Here is a 15356-nt window from a genome sequence, read left to right on the forward strand (position 1 = left end):
TGCCTTCTGCGGTAGAGAATTCCATAGGTTCACCACTCTCTGGGTGAAGAAATCCCTCCTCATCTCTGTCCTAAATGGCTTACCCCTTATCATTAGACTGTGACCCCTGGTTCTGGACTCCCCTGCCATGGGGAACATCCTTCCTGCATCTAGTCTGTCTAGCCCTGTTAGAATTTTATAGGTTTCGATGAGATCCCCTCTCATTCTTCTAAACTCCAGCGAATATAAGCGCAATCGACCCAATCTCTCCTCATACATCATTCCTGCCATCCCAAGTATTAGTCTGGTGAATCTTCGCTGCACTCCCTCCATGGCAAGAACATCCTTCCTCAGATAAGGTGACCAAAACTGCACACAATACCCAAGGTGTGGTCTCACCAAGGCCCTGTACAACTGCAGCAAGACATCCTTGTTCCTGTACTCGAACCCTCTTGCTATGAAGGCCAACATACCATTTGCCTTCTTAACCGCCTGCTGCACCTGCATGCTTACCTTCAGCGACTGGTGCACAAGGACACCCAGGTCTCGTTGCACTTCCCCTTCTCCCAATCTATTGCCGTTCAGATAATAATCTGCCTTCCTGTTTTTGCCACCAAAGTGGATAACCTCGCATTTATCCACATTATACTGCATCTGCCATGCATCTGCCCAATCACCCAACCTGTTCAAATCATACTGGAGTTTCTCGGCATCCTCCTCACAGCACACACGCCCACCCAGCTTTGTGTCATCTGCAAACTTGGAGATATTACATCTAGTTCCCTCGTCTAGATCATTAATATATATTGTGAATAGCTGGGGTCCTAGGACCGACCCCTGCGGTACCCCACTAGTCACTGCCTACCACTTGGAAAAAGACCCGTTTATTCCAACTCTGCTTCTTGTCTGCCAACCAGTTCTCTATCCAAGTCAGTACCTTGCCCCCAATCCCATGTGCTTTAACTTTGCACGCTAATCTCTTATGCGGGACCTTATCGAAAGCCTTCTGAAAGTCCAAATATACCACATCCACTGGTTCTCCCTTATCTATTCTACCAGTTACATCCTCAAAAAATTCCAGTAGATTAGTCAAGCATGATTTACCTTTTGTAAATCCATGTTGACTTTGTCCGATCCTGTCACTGTTTTCCAAGTGCTCTGCTATTACATCTTTTATAATGGACTCTAGCATTTTCCCCACTACCGATGTCAGGCTTACCGGTCTATAATTCCCCGTTTTCTCTCTATTGTGGCATTACCACATTGGGGAAACACTGTGTGTATGTAGATAAACCTGTATAATCCCCTTTTAACTGCTGTATTCCCCTCCCCCCGCAAGACAGTTGCAAGCTGAGAGGAATAAGGCATGTTCAGACTTGCCTGCTGCTGAGAGAAGGAAAACCAATCAGGTTCCAGCAGGTGACCAATCCATGAGTCATCACAGGTTCGCGGGCTTTATGAATTCAGTACTGTATTGTGAGAGTTGGAGTAAAGACCTATTTCTTGTAGCTCGCTGTGTTGCCTATTTCTTTACGCGGGAGACTAGTCTCCCACATTGGTGACCCCGAATGTCGGCAGCTGAAGCCCCCGACTCATGTAGCCCTACAGAGGCCAACAACGACCCAACGGCAACCAGCAGCAGCCCGATGTCGGCCGGCGCCGCGTCCTTGAAGCTCCCCACCTTCTGGGAACACCAAGCACCAGCTTGGTTCGCGCACACGGAGGCCCAATTCACCCTTCGCAGGGTTCAAGACGATGAAGAAAGGTACCTCCACGTAGTCTCAGCACTAGCAAGCTCCACCGCCGCTGAAGTTCTCGACCTGCTGGGGAACCCACCACAGACTGGCAAGTACTCAACCATTAAGGGCCGCTTGCTGCAGGCTTATGGCCTGTCCGGGGAGGAGAGGGCCCGTAGGCTTCTTTCACTACCAGGCCTCGGCGACTCTACCCCGACCCAGTTGATGAGCCGGATGCTTGTGCTCCTGGGCTCTGAACCGCAGTGCTTCTTGTTTCGGGCCCTTTTCCTCAGCCTGCTTCCTCAGCAGGTACAGACTGCCCTCGCAGGGTCCCCGATCACGGACTGCGTACAACTGGCAGCCGCCACGGACAAAGTCTTCGCCGTCGCCCAACTCGGCTGTGCAGCCGCGAGGCTCCCCGACACCACCGAGCGCGCGCCGCCACGCCAGGCCGCAGAACTATGCTACTACCACGCGCGTTTCGGCCACAAGGCCCAACGCTGCAGAGCACCCTGCTCTTTCGATCAAACCAAGATGGCCGCCCGGCCCAACGCGCCAGCCCCGCGCCGCCGTCTAGGCCCGCTCGACCGCACCCCCGCCGCCACGATGGCCATCGGCACTGCAGGTAAACTGCTGTACATAACCGACTCCCTTTCAGGGCGCAGATTCCTTTGCGACACCGGAGCCCAATGCAGCATAATTCCTGCCTCCCAGCTCGACATCCAGGCAGGCTGCAGCGGCCCACCCCTCGTGGCGGCAAATGGTGCAGCCATCGCTACTTTTGGAAAGCGACGGGCCGAGGTTTGTTTCAACGGCCAGCGATTTACGTGGGATTTCGTGACGGCCTCGGTGGCACATCCCTTGCTGGGCGCCAATTTTCTTTGCGCCCACGGACTCCTGGTCGACGTCCGCGACAGGCACCTGATCGATGCAGCAACTTTTGCTTCACTGGCCTGCCAGCAGAGCAACAGCCCGGCCCTCGTCGGGTCCTGCTCTGCCCCGGCGGATGACGACTACGCCCGCCTACTTGCAGATTTCCCGAGGCTCACACAACCGACCTTCTCAGCCGCGGCAGCCAAGCATGGTGTCGAGCACCACATCGCCACTACGGGACCACCAGTGTTCGCCCGAGCCAGACGCCTGGACCCAGCCAAGATGGCGGTGGCCAAGGAAGAATTCGCCACGATGGAGAAACTGGGCATCATCCGCCGCTCGAACAGCCCCTGGTCGTCCCCCCTCCACATTGTGCCCAAGCCGGGCGGTGGCTGGCGCCCCTGCGGCGACTACAGACGGCTCAATGACGCCACCACGCCCGATAGATACACCATTCCGCACATCCAAGACTTCTCGGCACACCTAGCAGGAAAGTCCGTCTTTTCCAAGGTCGACCTGATTCGCGGCTACCATCAGGTCCCCGTCCACCACGCAGACGTCCAGAAGACGGCGGTCATCACCCCCTTTGGACTGTTCGAGTTCCTGCGCATGCCCTTCGGGCTCAAGAACGCCGCACAGGCCTTCCAACGGCTCATGGATTCCGTCCTACGGGACCTGAGCTTCCTGTTCATCTATCTGGATGATATCCTCGTGGCCAGCACCAGCAAGGCCGAGCACATCGCGCATTTGCGCTCTCTTTTCCAGCGCCTCAGCCAACACGGGCTAATCGTCAACCCGGCCAAATGCCAGTTCGGAGCAGCCCAAATTGACTTTCTCGGCCACAGAATCTCGCCAAGGGGAGCCATTCCCCTACCTTCCAAGGTGCAGGCGGTGGCGGACTTTCCCCAGCCCACCTCGGTCAAGGCGCTGCAGGAATTTTTGGGGATGGTCAATTTCTATCACCGTTTCGTGCCCAAGGCCGCCTCACTCATGCGCCCCCTCTACAAAGCCACCAGGGGCAAAACGGGCAAAGAGCAACTCACCTGGTCCAGCGAGATGGCGACAGCCTTCCACCAGACCAAAAGCGCCTTGGCCAACGCCACACTACTGGCCCACCCCATCCCGGGCGCCAAGACCGCCCTCACCACGGACGCCTCGGATTATGCCGTCGGCGCTGTCCAGCAACAGTGGGTCGAAGGCGCGTGGCAGCCACTGGCATTTTTCAGCCGACAGCTGCGCAAGAACGAGCAGGCCTACAGCACGTTCGACAGAGAGCTCCTGGCCCTGTTCCTGGCAATCCGGCACTCCCGTTTCCTCCTGGAAGGCCGGCCGTTCACCGCATTCATGGACCGCAAGCCGCTCACTTTCGCCATGGCCAAAGTAACCGAACCCTGGTCCGCGCGCCAACTCAACTTCATCTCGGAGTTCACCACGGACATCCGCCACGTCGCCGGCAAGGACAATTTGGTGGCCGACTGCCTCTCAAGACCCTCGCTCCACGCAGTGCACCTGGGCGTCGACTACTCCAGCATGGCGAGAGACCAGGCCGCCGACGCGGAGATCCAGGCCCTCAGGACGTCAACCACCAGCCTCACTCTGGCCGACATCCACTTCCACGCAGCCGGCACAACCCTCCTGTGCGACGTCTCAGTCCCCTCACCTAGGCCGGTCGTCCCATCCGCCTGGCGCAAGCGAGTTTTCGACATCATCCACGGCCTCTCACATCCAGGGATGCGTGCGTCTCAGAAACTCATGTCCGCCAAGTTCGTCTGGCCTGGACTCCACAAGGATGTGAGAGACTGGACCAACACATGCGTGGCGTGTCAGCGCGCTGAGGTCCAGCAGCACACCAAGGCGCCATTGGAGTGTTTCCCGGTGCCCGAGAGGCGTTTCGACCACGTCCACATCGATCTGGTAGGCCCCTTGCCGCCGTCGCACGGTTTCACACACCTGCTCACGATCGTCGACCGCACCACCAGATGGCCCGAGGCGGTTCCCCTTGCCTCCACCACCACGACCGACGATGCGCGAGCATTCGTCTCAACATGGGTGGCCCGGTTCGGCGTGCCGACCAACATATCCTCGGACAGAGGCCCCCAGTTCACCTCCCACTTGTGGAATGCCATCACCGCCGGCCTCGGCACTAAGTTGCACAGGACAACAGCCTACCACCCGCAGGCCAACGGGCTCTGCGAGCGCTTTCATCGTTCCTTGAAAGCCTCCCTCCGCGCCAGCCTGGCCGACACCAGCTGGATCGACAAACTACCCTGGGTCCTCCTGGGATTGCGCACCGCGCCCAAAGAGGACCGCCGCGCCTCCGCGGCCGAGATGGTCTATGGCCAATCGCTCAGAGTACCAGGCGACTTCCTCCCCCTGACAACGGAGCCGTGGTCGGCCGCCAGACAGCTTTCCCTGCACCAGGACGCGGCCCAGCAATTCCGTCCAGTGCCCACTTCGCAACACGGCCCGCAGCCGTCCTACGTGCCTTGGGACTTACAACATGCGGAGTTCGTCTTCGTGCGCCGGGACGCGCACAGAGGCCCGCTGCAGGCACCATACACCGGCCCCTTCTCAGTATTGGAGATGGGGGACAAAGCTTTTCTTATCGACGTCGGCGGGAAGCCGGACCTTATTTCAGTAGACCGCCTCAAACCGGCGCACCTGGACCTCAGCTTCCCGTTTCGTCCGGATCTTCCCCCACGGCAGGGCAGACCTCCCGCGTTGGCGGCGGCCCCACAAGAGGACCAAGACACGCCAGAACCTTACTTCCCGGCCGCCGCCCCACCTTCGCCGGCAGCCCGTCCAGCCAGCCCACCGGCAGACCAGCCGCCAGACCAGCCGACGGAACAACCGGCCGACCTACCAGACAGCCCTCCTCACACGCCAGATGGCTACTACAGCCGCTACAGCTGTTTGGTCAAACCTCCGCAGAGACTGACTTTTACAGTTAACGAGGATTCTGGGGGGGCGTATGTGGCGTTACCACATTGGGGAAACACTGTGTGTATGTAGATAAACCTGTATAATCCCCTTTTAACTGCTGTATTCCCCTCCCCCCGCAAGACAGTTGCAAGCTGAGAGGAATAAGGTATGTTCAGACTTGCCTGCTGCTGAGAGAAGGAAAACCAATCAGGTTCCAGCAGGTGACCAATCCATGAGTCATCACAGGTTCGTGGGCTTTACGAATTCAGTACTGTATTGCGAGAGTTGGAGTAAAGACCTATTTCTTGTAGCTTGCTGTGTTGCCTATTTCTTTACGCGGGAGACTGTAGTCTCCCACACTATCACCTTTTTTGAATAGTGGGTTAACATTAGCTACCCTCCAATCCATGGGAACTGTTCCAGAGTCTATAGAATTTTGGAAGATGACCAGCAATGCATCTACTATTTCTAGGGTCACGTCCTTAAGTACCCTAGGATGTAGATTATCAGGCCCTGGGGTTTTATCGGCCTTCAATCCCGTCAATTTCCCTAACACCATTTCCCTACAAATACTGATTTCATTCAGTTCCTCCCTCGCATTAGACCCTATGTTCCCGGACATCTCTGGGAGGTTATTTGTGTCCTCCTTTGTGAAGACAGAACCAAAGTATGTATTTAATTGGTCTGCCATTTCTTTGTTTCCCATTATAAATTCCCCTGATTCTGACTGCAAGTGACCTATGCATGACTTCACCAATCCTTTTCTCTTCACATATCTATAGAAGTTTTTACAGTCAGTTTTTTTTTTCCTGCAAGCTTACTCTCATATTCTATTTCCCCCCTCTTAATTAATCCCTTTGTCCTCCTTTGCTGAATCCTAAACTGCTCCCAATCCTCAGGTTTACGCTTTTTCTGGCCAATTTATATGTCCTCTCCTTGGATCTTATGCTATCCCTAATTTCCCTTGTTAGCCACGGTTGAGTCACCTTTTTTGTTTTATTTTTACGCCAAACAGGGATGAACAAATTCTGTAGTTCATCCATGCGATCTTTAAATGTTTGCCATTGCCTATCCTTCGTCAACCCTTTGAGTAATATTCCCCAATCAATCCAACCCAACTCCCGCCACATGTCATCGTAGTTTCCTTTATTTAAAATCAGGACCCTGGTCTCTGAGTCAACTACTTCACTCTCCATCTTAATGAAGAATTCTATCATATTATGATCGTTACGCCCCAAGGGGCCTCGCACAACAAGATTGCTAATTATTCCTTTCTCATTACATAATACCCAGTCTAAGATGGCCTGATCTCTAGTTGGTTCCTCGACATATTGGTCCAGGAAACCATCCCATATACACTCCAGGAATTCCTCCTCCACAGCATTGTTACTAATTTGGTTAGCCCAATCTATATGTAGATTAAAGTCACCTATGATAACTGCTTTGCCCTTATTGCACGCATCTCTAATTTCCCGTTTAATGCCACCCCCAACCTCCGCATTACTGCTTGGGGGTCTGTATACAACTCCCACTAAAGTTTTCTGTCCCTTGGTATTTCTCAGCTCTACCCATACAGATTCCACATCATCAGAGCGAATATCCTTCCTTACAATTGTGTTAATTTCCTCTTTAACCAGCAATGCCACCCCACCTGCTTTTCCTTTTTGCCTGTCTTTCCTGAATATTGAATACCCCTGGATGTTGAGTTCCCAGCCTTGGTCACCCTGGAGCCATGTTTCCGTAATCCCAATTATATCATATCTGTTTACATCTATTTGCGCAGCTAATTCATCCACCTTATTACGAATGCTACTCGCATTAAGACACAAAGCCTTCAGGCTTGTTTTTTTAACACTCTTCGACCTTTTAGAATTATTATTTACTGTGGCCATGTTTGATTTAAACCCTTGATTTCTCTGACTGCCACTTTTGCTTTTCTCTTCCTGTCTTTTGCTTCTATCCTTGTTTCCCTTTCCTCTGCCTCCTTGCACAGGTTCCCAACCCCCTGCCATTTTAGTTTAAACCCTCCCCCAAAACACTAGCAAACACTCCCCCAGGACATCGGTCCCGGTCCTGCCCAGGTGCAAACCATCCAGTTTGTACTGGTCCCACCTCCCCCAGAACCGGTTCCAATATCCCAGGAATTTGAATCCCTCCCCCTTGCACCATTCCTCTAGTCACGTATTCATCTGAAAGTCAATCTACCCAAATATTTTCAATGTTATTTAGGACATACTATTAAAACAGAAGGCAAGTTTCATTTGTATTCAAGGGACTCTGGGATTTTTACCCATGTTTTGAGGAATCGTATTCCACAGTTTTGTCAGTTTATAATTAGGGCCAACAATTTATGGCAACTGAAAAATTAAAGGCTGGTTCTATTTCATGAGATTACATGATTTTCTGGGATTTTTTTTTTTACTGGTGTTTTTATGGTACCAGTCACCTCACTTATTAACATGGTATTCACGAGCTTCAAATGAGCTTATATTATTGATATGGTTTATACACATCCAAATGCTAAAAGCCCCAAATAGTAATATATCTTTTGTACTCGAGGATGACGGTGACAACAGTGAGGGGAGTATAAATTCACAGTGGCTGGGTGCGTTGATGTCGATATGTGACAGATCTTGTCTACCACAAGCCTCACATACATTGCTGGGGAGTTCTCCCGTTGATCCCTCTGCGTTGCTGATCCTGCTGTCTCTCGCAGCTTGCCTTCATGCTGGCACGGCATTGTCGCACCAAGACCTTAACTGCTTCTCTTATTTCAGCACACCATTGTTGTCTGTCGGTGTCCAGGATTTCCTCTGAAGTCAACGACCGTGTTGCACTTCTTTAAGTGAATCTTGAGTGTGTCCTTTTTGTCTGTCCCACTTCTGCTATCCACCAGTTCTCCGGAAACCACCTGATTTGGCATTTGTACGTCATCCATCCTAAATGCCTGAATGCTAGTGCTGCCAGCACATTCTAGTACTTCATTGTTAGTGATCTTGCCCTGCCACCTAATACGAAGTAAGGTATAAAGGTGTCTAAAGAAACCTTTCCAGCTGTTGAGTGTGCCTTCTATAAAGTGTCCATGTTTCACATCTATGCCGGAAATTGGAATTATGGCCAGAGTGCACCGAAAGGGCCAAGCAATTTTGGCCCAAGGCGTATAACAACCACCTAAGCTAGAATGTTGCACCAAGCCTATCCCAATATAATGTTGCAAGTTTTGATGGGAATAGTTTCGGAAGTGGAATCATTCAAACGTAAACAATACTATATGACGCTTCCTACATTACAACAGTGACTACACTTCAAAAAGTACTTCATTGGCTGTAAAGAGCTTTTGGATGTCGAGTGGTCATGAAAGGCGCTATATAAATGCAAGTCTTTCTTTTTTCTCTTTTAGTTTGCACGTGACTTTGAATTTGAGAGGCCACATATTCAAAATCCAGGAAATTCTGGTGACTCTTCTGGAATGTAAAAGACTGATTCTGTTTGAAGCGAGGATGTGTTTGGAAAATCCCAAGAGAGAAACAATTTGAAATCTCAGAGAAGCAACTGGGAGCCAGATGGAAATGGACCAGCAGTTTGATATTCCTGAAAGAAACAAAAAATGCTGTCTATATTTAAAAGTTAATGACAAAGAATTAGCTTAGTTCGTATTATTTTGTCTATTCAAGGAGTTATATGGAAGGTTGTCTACTGTAATTACATATTATGAATGTTACATTTGTAATTGTTCATCTTTTGGAAAATAAATTTACTTGATATTTTAAACCTAAAACAAGGTCTGATCTGTCTCACTTTCAAAAACTAAAGTGAGAACTAAAGTAAAATAAATTCAGTAGCTAAAAGCAAGTATCATACATGGCTTTCTGTTTGTTTCTTGGGTAGTTACCAAAGGCTTACTTAGATCTCAAAGCAAGGATACATTCTCAAAGAGCTGGGGTACAGGTACTCAATCATGAGAGTGATCTCAGACACTAGTACTGATATAATCTCAAGTAAGAAGACTAGAAAAGGCCCCAAAATGTAACTATGTTAAGAACGACAATTATGAGAAAAATCAAGCGAAGTTTACAGGCAAAATTCCCATATGGGGAGATTTTTGATGGGGTTGTAGGATAATCTGTCATTATCCAGCGTCCCCAAATTAGTGCACGGTTACATTGATTTTTTTAAATCAATTTGATTCAGAATGTGAAAAAATCAAGTACATTCCAGACCGAAATCACTAATGGAATTTCAGTTAGCAAAACTATTTAGTTTTTTTGCCCACACTTCTCAGGGCAATTTCAGTTTAAATTGAGAAGTGTGTAAGAAAAAAAACACATTATTGTACTTTGATGGTACATCATTTAAGGCAAAATTATAATACAATCATTCAAATAAAATTCTAATAACCCTTCTGTTTGTGATACGTGAAAAAACAAACACAACCCAAATTATGTTCATGCAAATTCTGCAATTCCACAAGAAGTGCAGATATTTACAGGGCTATAAGGAAAGACCAGGGGAGTGGAACTAACTGGGTAGCTCTGTCAAAGGGCTGGCACAGGCAAGATGGGCTGAATGGCCTCCCTCTGTGCTGTATTTATATTATGAAGCCTTAGGACCAACAATTTTAGCTCGCTCACAATTGCAGGAGATCCAAAATATGTCCCGTGGTGGTTTGGAGGACGCATGAGCTACTGTTTAAAATTTGGGAATGCTGCACCTAAGTCGGGAAGGGTTGAAATTGACTGACAAAATGGAACAGTTTAGAGATATTTATCTGATCGTCAGTGGTTAAAGTGAAATTTATTATGGGAGTATACTCAGTCTTTATCTAACCTTTGACGACTGTCTTTGTCACTGCCAGTCTCCCTCCAGCATAAACATGTTCTAATTTTAGTTTGACTACATAACATTCACTGTACTCCAAAACTAACTGATTTGTGAAGTGCTTTGAAACATTTCCATGATGTGATAAATGCAAATCATTTTAATTTAAATCCTTCGCTAAGAAATGGGGCACTACATATACCCCTAATACCAATGTCTGAATCCTTGTCTAACACTGAGGGATTTTTAAAAGGTGAAATGTTTATTTTAAAACTTCTGTTTCCCAGTACTGCAGATGAGGATTATGATCCCAACGCCCCTTCCCTACCTACCAGCAGCCACATAATCTCCTGGGAGAGGCAAAGAGTACAGAAAAAATCTTAAGCCAATTCAGGGAAAACAAAAGCCTGGCAATTCCTTTCTCACCCGCAAAAGTAATCAAGGTAAGTTCCAGGAGGACATAGTGAGCACAAGACACATTGCTCAATACCCCACATAACTTTTGTATGCTGCTATATCAGCCACAGCTAAGAATTTGTCCAGTTCCCTTTTGACTGTTCCCACTGAATCCGCACTCACTCCGAGTCGACAAATTCTTCCAAATCTAGATTGACATTTCAGTGCAGTACTGAGGGAGTGCTGCACTGCCGCTGGTATCGTCTTTTGGATGAGATGTTAAAATGAGGCCCTGTCTGTCCTCTCAGGTGGATGTAAAAGATCCCATGGCACTTTTTGAAGAAGAGCAGGGAAATTCTCCTGGAGTTCTGGATACTATTTGTCCCTTAACCATCATCACTAAAACAGATTGGGCCCGATTTTCTGGATCGTGCGGGAAATTTTCGGGTTCCCCGAATGTCGGGTTCCGACCCGAAAAAAAATGGGTCAGCCAGCTGCACGCAATTTTCCCTCAAGTGACCAATTAAGTTCCAGTGTGTGGACAGCCTTGCTAATTGTCCATTTCCAGTCAGAAAGCCCCACAGTATGATGTCATCATTCGTGGTGCTTTCAAGGTCCACAGCAAGCATTGCTTCCTCTGTTGGCTTCCAAACGAACCATACAGGATGGCAGAGGAGCCTGCAGCAGCTGTGGCCAGTGCCAGACCCCGAGCTGCCTCCAAATTCGACGAAGCTTCACTGCAGGCATTATTGGATGGGGTTAGGGCCCACAGGGAGGTCCTCTTCCCTAGGTCAGGCAGGAAGAGGCCTCCCACTGAGACCAAGGCTGCATGGATGCAGGAGTCAGCAGATGTCAACTCGCTGGGAGTCACCAGAAGAACCTGGATACAGTGTCGGAAACGATTCCATGACCTTCACCATACAGGAAAAGTAAGAATGAAGTTTCCAACACCCTCAGCCTGATCCCCGTTGCCTTTCCCCACCAGCACTCAGCTTTAGCACTCTCTTCCTCCACATCTCACTTCACAGTCACATCGATGCACCCTTACCCATTTCATCTCTCTCTATGCTCACATTCACATAACTATTCCACCATGCAGCCCTCACACTCCCTCTCACTCTGATGCTTTGAACACAGCTGACAACACACAGGGAGGGCCCTTGGTCTTGCAGCCTCACACCATCTTTGTCTCCCTCTAAGTATCTATGCTATGCAATCTCTACACTCATTCCTTCCTTCTCACTCAAACTCCACTTGTCTCCCTCATTGCAGGAAAAGAGAACTCACAACAACAGAGAGCGAGCCAGGACTGGAGGAGGCCCACCCTCAGTAGCCCACCTGACCCCCTGGGAGGAAGGAGTGCTGGAAATTGTTGGGGCTGATGTGGCCGCGGAAGTTGTGGAAGGAGAGACGGGGGCAGTCCCGCAAGCTGGTGACAGAATAGTTTGCCATCTCTCTCATTGACATAGCATGAGTCGCTGTTATGATTCTGAAGCTACATCATTTGGACTTATGAACATCTGCGAACTCCAATGTGCATGTAACCTTGGCATCACATCTCTAACTCCTTCCTCTACTCCCCCACAGGACCATCCAGAGCCCCCGTCCCCACTGTGGAGGAGGAAGAGGCTGTGCAGCCAGACTCCTCAGAGGAAGCTCCAACCTCTGAGGGCGCAGCGTCAGCAGAAGTAAGCGCACCCAGCACCAGCGCAGACACTCACACCTCGGGGGGACCTTTGGGACATAGAGTAGTGTTGTCACCTGGTGTTTCACAGCTCACAAGTGAGCCTCAGCAGATTCTGGAGACAGGGACAGCAGTGGAGAGTCCTCGTCGGAGGGCGCAGGACTCTACCAGCTCAGCTCAGCTGCGCTGCATGTCGACCCTCTGCCTCTGGGTCCATCCACAAGAGAAGAGGTGATGGATCTCCATGCACAGATGCAGGAGTCTCTGGCAGGTTTTTTCTCCAGGGTCGCTGCGAGTGTGGAGCGAATGGAGGAGTCCATAGTGACCATGAGCAGAGCCTTTGTGGAGTCATTGGCGCATGAACCCATCACCATGGAAAGGTTGGCAACCTCCATGGAGGAGATAAGTCGCCAGGGTATGGAAAACATGGTGAGTGCTCATAAGAGAATGACATCTCTTGAGGAGCGATGGCCATCTATTGAACAGAGAAACCAGACCTTCATGGAAGTCCTTCTGAGTAGGACTGCCAGTGCAGATACGGGTCCCCATGGCCCGCTAATGCGCAGCAAGGTGCTCTCAAGCCACTTCCAAGCGCTGGCCCCTTCTAGCCTGTGCAGCTTCAGGTGAGTGAGCAGCCTCCTGGTGCTCATCCTGCTGTTCCTGGTTCTGCTGCTGCTGCCTCTGCTGCTGGAGATCCTCTAATGGCAAGAAGGGAAGGAAAAAAAGGCATCCCATGCTTCTGGTAGATGCCTCCGCTGAGTAAGCGCTGAGTGAGGGTGGCGAAAGGGGCTTCCCAGGAGCTCACATTGGAGAAGTGTGTGAGGCTCCAACCTTCCACAGCTGTGCCTAAGCCTTGAACAAGTAGCCCCAAGCCTGCAATAAGAAGGTCCTTCAACATACAAATGCTCTCCGATTAAATCTCAGCTTTCCCGAATGACCTGCAGCTGAGAGCAAGCAAGCCGGGATGCTTCACGCCAGGTTTCATCAGCGGGGTTCCCCGCAGGCGTGTTTAGCGTGGGAAACCCTTGAAAATAGCAAGGGCCCCTTAAAATGGCATTAAACATGCCAATAATTGCTGATTAGGGTCCCGACGGCCAGTCCCGCCAGCGGCGGGCGGGACTGATTCGGGTTGGAGAGAAACGACGGTCCAAAAGTCGGACGGGGCGGGGAATCAGGCGGGGGGGGGGGGGTCGCGACCCCCTATTTCTGCGATTTTCAGCCCCCGCCCGCCTGAAAACCCGCCCGACGGCTGGGAGAAAATCGGGGCCATTATCAGGTTATTTACTTCAGTGCTATTTGTGAGACCTTGCTGTGTGCATATTGCCTGCTGTGTTCCCCTACATTACAACAGTGACTACAATTCAAAAGTACTTCATCGGCTTTGGGCTGTCCTGAAGTTGTGAAAGCTGCCACATAAATGCAAGTTCTTTCTTTCTAAAGGTCGATGACCCTCTGCGAAAAGAAAAATCTCTTAATATCTAACCTAGTTCTCTGCTTACCCGGCTACCGACCATAGAGCACATATACCAGAAACGCTGTCTACGGAGGTCACGGTCCATCATCAAAGACCCTACCCACCCCAGCCACAGTCTGTTCGCCCTCCTGCCATCTGGGAGACGCTACAGATGCATTCGCACCCGTACGACCAGATTTAGGAACAGCTTCTTTCCCAGGGCTGTCATCCTACTGAACTCCACAAATAAACTCTAAAGCCTGCACATCTGCCAATGCACTTTATTATGGTTATGTTTATGTTAATGTATTACAAGCCAAATGTATGTTGAATGTTTAAATGTCTTAATCTAAATGTACACTCGCGGGAGCCGCAAGCCTACATTTCATTGTACTGCACTTGTGCACTAACAATGACAATAAAAGTTGATTTGATTTGATTTGATTTGATATACGCATGCTCCCCTGATTCTCCCTAACTTGCCCAATTCAAATAGTCTATCTACATGGACACAGTCTAGTGCCTTCATTATTTTAAAGACCTCAATCAAATCTCCCTGAAGTCCTCACTTTTAAGCTAGGTATCAATATGGTGGTCCTCCTCTGAACCTTTCCCGGACCTTTATATTACCCAAGGGACCAAAACTGGACACAGTACTCTAGATTATGCCTAACCAAGATCTAATTCAAGTGCTATTTGTTTAATTTTAGATCGTCCTAGCAATATGTCCCAATACACTATTTGCTTTTGCTGTAGCCTCACAGCACTGGGCGTGAACTATTAGGGATTTATGCAATATATCACCTAGATCTTTATCTCTCTAAACAGTCTTTATAGTGTAAAATGGGCGATGTTGGATCAGCTTCCTGTTATACATGTCTCCTGATTTTTATTTCCATTGAAGTCAATGGAAACGAAAATCGGGAGAGATTTATAACAGGCAGCTGATCCAATATCGCTCATTTTACACTATCTCCCAAAGTTAAAAGTACATAATAAATAGAAGCAGGAGTTGGCCATTCGGCCCTTCGAGCCTGCTCTGCCATTCAATAAGATCATGGCTGATCTTCTATCTCAACCCCACCTTCCCACACTATCCCCATATCCCTTGATTCCCTTATTACCCACAATAAATCTAAGAAAAAGCATATTGAAACAGAAAAAAGGAAATGTGTACACAATGGAAGGTTGCTCTTTAGCAAAGGTGAAGAAAGAACATCTGGCTCTCATACTGATCATTCACTGAATGTTTCCAGTCAATAGGTAGCTGTAGTTAACAAAACAAATTGAATACTAAAATCCACCTCAAAGGAATTTGACAATAAGTTGAAAGAAGCCACACTAGGAATAACTTATATAATTGAGAGTCTCTCACTTTCAAAAGAATGTCAAAGCATTGGAGAAAGAAGAAAAACTTGATTTATATGCCACTTTATTACATCTCTCAGAAACATCCTGATGCCCTTCGTATACAATGAATTACCTTGAAGTGCTG

General features: G+C 49.2%; 1 long non-coding RNA gene across 1 annotated transcript in view; it reads left to right on the forward strand.

Annotated features, from left to right (window-relative positions):
* LOC147108727 (uncharacterized) overlaps nucleotides 1–9291 on the forward strand; it is a 41434-nt gene extending 32143 nt beyond the window's left edge. The window contains exon 3 of the long non-coding RNA XR_015080636.1: nucleotides 8911–9291. This is a non-coding gene — a long non-coding RNA (uncharacterized LOC147108727). The remainder of the gene's footprint in view (nucleotides 1–8910) is intronic.
* Nucleotides 9292–15356: the final 6065 nt, after the last annotated feature.

The sequence above is a fragment of the Somniosus microcephalus genome, chromosome 13 (genome assembly GCF_052327205.1).
Source record: "Somniosus microcephalus isolate GS21.2 chromosome 13, FLI_Smic_1.0, whole genome shotgun sequence".
NCBI classification, from domain to species: domain Eukaryota; kingdom Metazoa; phylum Chordata; class Chondrichthyes; order Squaliformes; family Somniosidae; genus Somniosus; species Somniosus microcephalus.